General features: G+C 40.0%; 1 long non-coding RNA gene across 1 annotated transcript; it reads left to right on the top strand.

Annotated features, from left to right (window-relative positions):
- The first annotated feature begins 1,290 nt into the window (after positions 1-1,290).
- On the top strand, positions 1,291-6,176 carry LOC112679071 (uncharacterized). The gene is made up of 3 exons (XR_003148094.3): positions 1,291-1,792; positions 5,321-5,502; positions 5,820-6,176. It is a non-coding gene; the product is annotated as an uncharacterized LOC112679071 (long non-coding RNA).
- Positions 6,177-6,591: the final 415 nt, after the last annotated feature.

Here is a 6,591-nt window from a genome sequence, read left to right as displayed (position 1 = left end):
GTGCCCAGCATCTTGCTTGGTGGGAAGTCTGCTTCTCTCCCTCTCCTTCTGCCCCTCCCCCCATCCTCATGCTCTCTGTCTCCCTCTCTCTCTCAAATAAATAGATAAAGTCTTTAAAAAAATAAAATAAATTAAGCACCCACCCAAACTTCCAGCTCAGCCCAGTGTCTGGGACTCTGGATGCCATTTTACCTTATAGAAAGCCAAGATGCTGGGATGTTGGAAGCTAAATCAGAAAGAAAAGCAAAATTGAGTCACACTGTTTTTCCATTCATTCACTAAATATTTATTGAGCATAGACAATAAGCCAGGCATTAGAGCTTCAACGATGATCCCTACCTTCAAAGAGTTCACAGTCCAGTGATGGAGATAAATATGTGAACTGGCAATTATAATACCACATGCCCAGGAGGATATATACAAAATATCGTAGACACAGAAAAAGACTTTAGGAAAAATGGTGTCAGACAAGTCTTCCTAGTAGAGAGGATTTTGATGTGATCTTGAAGCATGAATAAAGTTCACTGTATTAAAAAGAAAGCCTGGAGATCTGTGGCAAGGACATTCAAAGAACGAGAAGTATATGTGATGCTTTGATACACCAAAGTCTGTAACATGTTTTGAACATACTGAAAACCCAATAGATATTTGAATGAATAGCTAGATGGTTATCTAGAGGGGAGATTTGGAAAGTAGGCATAGGGTCAAGTTATGAAGGGATATAAATATTTTCCTATGAATTTGACTTTTCCTTGTTTCATAGCTTTGCCAACCCTTGAGCTGAACAAAACTATAGAAGGGAAATCCACGATGTTAAAACAACTGCATTTTCTAGGTTTTCTTCTTGTCCAAATATTCCAGATAATTCAGCCAAAATTATTTCCTAAAGACTTGCAAATGATCTTATCTGGGAGGCTCTGAAATTGAATGAGCTAGGTAGGTTATGTGTAGTAGCAAACAGCTCCAAATAGTAGTATTTAAAATGATAAAGATTTACTAATTGCTTATACTGTATGAGTTCTTGGGTCACTGACTTCATTTTGGGATGTGGGTAGACAGAACCTTTACCATCTGGAGGTGGGAAAGACATGATGAATTATATAACAGCTCTTATAGGCATCCGCCTGGAATTGGCACAGCTCACTTCCACTCATATTTCATTGGCCACTGCAAGTCATATGTCCTTATGGGGTAGAGAGGAGGACTCCTTTCATTTGTGCTCAGGAGGAAAAGAACCAAAATATTTGTGACAACCAATGTTCATACCAGAAGCAGAAGAGTATTTTTCCACTTATTGGCTGTGTTATTTTAGGCAAGTCACTAAACCTTTCTGAGCTTCCTTTTTTTTTTTTTCTTTTCAGTTAAAAAAAAGTACAGGATCGGGGTGCCTGACTGGCTTAGTTGGTAGAGCATGCAACTCTTGATCTTGGGGTTGTAAGTTTGAGTCCCACACTGGGTGTAGAGATTACTTAAAAAATAAAATCTTAAAAAAAAAAAAACCCTATAGGATCTAACTCTAAAATCCTGTTTGTTTTTTCTCTTCTTTTTTCCCTCCCTCTCTAAAGATAAGGATAGGGTGGGACGTGACTGGATACAAAAGGGTCAGGTTTTTTTCTTGGAGCACAAGCAGACGTCACAATGAGCCTGCGAGCAAAGGATGAAACTTAACCTCAGAGTCCATAAAAAATTTACAGAATTGCAAAGCGCCAAGCAAAAAATATAAAAGAGTTCTTTGCACTCTGGGAAATTATTGAAGCCATAAAGATTCCTGCTCTTGCAGATGAGGCAGTTGGTGAGTGGAGCAGAGCAAATCAATAATGTCATACTTCTCACCCGGATCAAAATACTCAAGGAAATAGCTGCAAAGTAAGAGGGAGACAAAGTCTGTCTCAGTCAATCACTGTGCTGGGTAATGCCATAGCAGAGCACAGCCTAATAGTCTGGCCTAGGATTTTGAAAGCCAAAAAAGCATTTAATCAAAATTTGGAGCCATTGTAGATTCTAAAGGATAATTACTCAGCACTCTGGCAGAGGAGAGTCCTGGAGAAAGGATCTGATAGGAGGTTGTGCATATTTAAATGAATACTGGTTTCATAACTATAAAGAATCCTTAGGTAAGACAGGGACAAGAATAATTCCCTTTCAGAGGAATGAGAAATCAGGCATTGCAAGGTGATGATTATAAAAGATTATATATGTGTGTTGCTCACTATTATATCCTTTGCCTTAGCTTGAGGCCAGGGATGTTCATTCATTCATTCATTCATTCACCTGAGAAAATTTATTAAACATTTGCTATGTGACAGGTACAGTTTTATGGTCTGGGGTACAGCAAATGGAGTAGAAATACTAGATGTTTGTCTGCTCTCCTAGAGCTTCCATTGTAGCGGAGAAGACAGATAATAAGAAAATTAATTTTATCCTATCAGATAGTGGTAAACACTATGAAGACAATAGAGTCATGAGCAGGAGGGCTAGGATGCCCTAGGATGCCCTAGGATGCTCAGGACTTTTCTGAGAGGAGATATTTAAGCTGAGACTGGAAAGATAGAAAGATCCAGTCATGACATCCAGAAGGAAGAATATTTCAGGCAGAGGAAAACAACAAGAGCAAAAGCACTGAAATGAGAGCAAATGACAGGTTGAAGGAACTTCAGGGAGGTCAATGTTGAGAGGCCAATGATAGGAGCAGAGGGCAGAGGGGGCCAGAGAGCACAGAATCCTATATGCTAAGACAATAGTAGGTGCTCATAAGGGTTTGTTGAATTATTGACTGACTGAAGTGACTGAATGCAATCATTTACCCTGGGTTACAGAGATATTTGATGATTACGTTGAGACTAGAATTTGAGATGTAGTCTTAGGGTCTTTACATAAAAATCACAGTAACCCCTAGTAGAGTGGGAATAGTAGGAAGTAGTTGATTTTGGCATGATAAATAGTGTATACCTTACATTTATTGAACCCTTATATTCATACATATTTGATCTTCCTACATTGCTGTAGGTAAATGTTATTATCCTTTTTTGATTAATGTGGAGACTGAGGCTCAGAGAGTTTGAGCCACTGTCCTTTTTTTTTTTTTTTTTTTTTTGAGCCACTGTCGTTAGTGATCACCAGAAGAGAATGCTCAGTGGATTGTTAATCTCCTGATAGACACCTTTTATTTTGTTCATTGCCTATACCCATAGCTCTTAGCATAGCACCTGTTAAACAGCAACTGCTCGATATATTTTTATTGTATGAACAAATAAATCTGTATCTTAACAGAAATGAAATCATATTCTACAATTAGCTTCTGAACCTACTTTTTCTCTGTGAATATTGTTCACCATTAGTAAAAGTCTACATTGTCCTTTTTTTTAAAATTTTTATTTATTTATGATAGTCACAGAGAGAGAGAGAGAGAGAGGCAGAGACACAGGCAGAGGGAGAAGCAGGGTCCATGCACCGGGAGCCCGACGTGGGATTCGATCCCGGGTCTCCAGGATCGCGCCCTGGGCCAAAGGCAGGCGCTAAACCGCTGCACCACCCAGGGATCCCTACATTGTCCTTTTTAATGGCTGCATTGCATATGATTGTATCTCCATTTATTTTACCAATCTCCTATTATTGGATATTTCGTTGTTTCCATATTTTTACTATTGCAAACTTTTCTGCTGATAAAAAGTCCATAATCTGGCATCTTTGCACATCTGTCTGATTTGTTCTTGAGATAAACTCTCGTAATTGGGTAAAATAGACGCACATTTTAGAAGCTTTAGAGACACAAACTGCCCTTTGGAAAAACTGGGTCCATTTTAGCATGTTCCTTTTGGGATGCTAACCCTTGAGGGGCATGGATAAAGTGCTATGTTTCAGAGGACAGAACCCAAAAGCACACTTGTTATGAGAGAAAAAAATCCCATTTAGGCTGAGAGAGAGGCAGTTCAGGGGAACCCCAATAACAGCCTTCAGATTTGGAAACCTGAGACTCTGATTGCAGAAGGCAAAGAGCCTAGCAGAAACCAAACTTCATGAAAAGTAATCAGTGTTAAGTTTAAATGGTGGAGGCTCTCAGAGAGTGGTCTGGGAGCAGTCAGCCAAGGAGACGTTCATGCAGAAGAAAAGTCATCATGGAGAAGCCATCAGCTGGAAAAATTTATCAGTGGAGTCATTACTGTGAATTGACTTTTGTGAGGCTTTTCCCATATCCTTTTTCCCCCTCTGGGTAGCATGGGGAATGATGATAGTCTTTGGAGATGGGCAGACCTGGGTTTGAACCCAGACTCCATTTACTCACTGTGTGACCTTGGGTTTCCAGATATTTCTAAACAAATGTTTCCAAACATTTCTGAACCTCAGTTTTCATATCTGCTAATTGGAGATAAAAATAAAATCCCTCTCATAGTATGGATAGAGAATTAGATGATATTACTTCCATGTGTGTAATCCAAATGATGAGAACATGAGAACCACTGGCTTCAGCCACATATGCCCCAGTGTGTCTCCTCAAGTATTTCTGAGAGGTTTTTTAAGGGCCCTTCTGAACCACCAATGATTCCATCCCAGTCTCTTCCGCATGCCAGCATAGTGCTGCCTCCTTGTCAAAGCCCTATGAGGGTCAACACTCTGGTGGCCAAAGCTGTCCTCTGCTGATGAACCCAGAGTTACTATGGCCTCAGGAGTGGGGCACTGTTCTCATTCATTCATTCAACACATGTTAATTGAGTACCTACCATGTGCCAGGTAGTGTCCTAGGTGCTAGACATTCAGAAGTGAGAAAAACTGGACGTAGTTCCTGATCCCTGTGATATTTATAATATAGTAGAGAATAAGGACACTGATGAAACAATGCCATGAGTAAATACATTATTACAAATAAAAATATGATAAATAGAGAGTATCAGGGAAAACTTACTGAGTCTTGGGGCAGGGGAGCAGGGGTAAGTAAGGATTAGGAGAGCGTGGCAGGGCTTTCTTGAAGTGACATCCTAGATGATAGCTCAGGGTGAGCAGGAGCGTATAGGCAAGGGTGCTGGGGGCAGGCATTCCAAGCAGATAGGTGTGTGCAAAGGCCCTGAGGTGGGAATAAATGTGGCATTTTTGAGGAGTTGAAGAAAGGCCAGAGTGGTAGGTCTACTTCATCCTAAGTGTGGGGCAGATACTTTGCCTTTATTCTCCACATTAGAACAGACACCAAGATGTAGCTATTAACAAGCTTTTACTGACAATTTGGGACTAGTTGAAAAGAAGCAAAACAGGAAATTATTTACAATAACTGAACAGGTCCAGCTGTCCTCAGCTTCCCTTAACTGCCTGGCTTTGTTCTCTCTTTCAGCCTGTGTTTCCATGCCTGGTCCTGAGTTCCCTCCTTCCTTCACCAGAAATATTCTAGGCATCTCTATACTGTGGAGTCCAGGCCGAACTGACCCCCGGTTTGGAGAGAAGTCCATTCCTCTCACTTAAAACCTATTTTCAGAATCCTCATTTCTTTCTTCAGGATTGACCACTCTTAAAGAGGTTTGACTATGGGAACATTCCTTCTTTTCAGAGGAAACTCCATCCCCACTCACAGTGTTGTAATTTGGTCCTACCACACAGATAGAACAATCCTACATCCCATATTTTAGGTTATTTCATAGTAAGTAATGTTGGAAATGGGGCATGGGCATCCCAGTCTAGATGAGGCTGTTCCTCTATTACAACATCTAATTTTTAGCCTGTACTTATCACAGGTTCAAAAATCTTGCGGTCTAGTCTCATTTAGGATCACCTTATGTGGCACATATTGCTTGTGTTATCCTAATATCTATTATCTTCTTCTTCTATACTAATAGAGCCTCTCACTTCCAACTGGGTGCATGACATCTGAATTAAAGACTATAATTTCCAGCCTCCTTTGCAGCTGGTCATACTCTTTGACTAAGTCCTGGCTAATGAGAAATGTGCAGCTATGCCACCAATAAGTTCATGACTTTAAAGGAAAGGGGGAATTTCTTTCCTACGTTCCTCTTACTAGCTGGCTGAAAGGTAGCAACACACCATCTTGGAAAAGGTGAATGATGGCAATACCCAAAGATGGCAGAGCAACAAGATAGAAGGAACCTGGGATTTCTGACAGCTTGGAGCCCTCACTCACCTTAGACAGCTTACTCCTAGTCAGCTAAATAAGAGAGAAATAAAATTCAGTATCATTTGACTGCTGTAATGTGGGTCTGTCTATTTTAGTAACCAAACTTACAGCCTAAATAACATAATTTACCATTTATAAGATACATATCACATAGTAGGCGCTCACTAAATTGTAGCTACCATTTATTTCTAGAGTTCTCTAGCTGACAGGGAGCAAAATTGCAGGCACTTCAGGAGTATTCATACAGGAATAGCCTTTAAAGGAGTTGCCTTAATGGAGATGGAGCAATATTGGATTAAGATAGATCTTTATGGAAAAAAATGCAAAAGACAGTAATACATTTGGTAAATGTGTGCGGATGCACGAGACATATTTTATGATGTAATGGGGATTTAAATGTGAATTTCAGTTCCAGCAAAATGAAAGCATTGATTTTCTTGAAAAGGATTGGGGCTGGGAGGAAAGAATTGTGGAGA

The sequence above is a fragment of the Canis lupus genome, chromosome 6 (assembly GCF_003254725.2).
Source record: "Canis lupus dingo isolate Sandy chromosome 6, ASM325472v2, whole genome shotgun sequence".
In the NCBI taxonomy this organism is placed as follows: domain Eukaryota; kingdom Metazoa; phylum Chordata; class Mammalia; order Carnivora; family Canidae; genus Canis; species Canis lupus.
The sequence above is the reverse complement of the archived record's forward strand: the minus strand, read 5'-3'. Positions and strand labels throughout refer to the sequence as shown.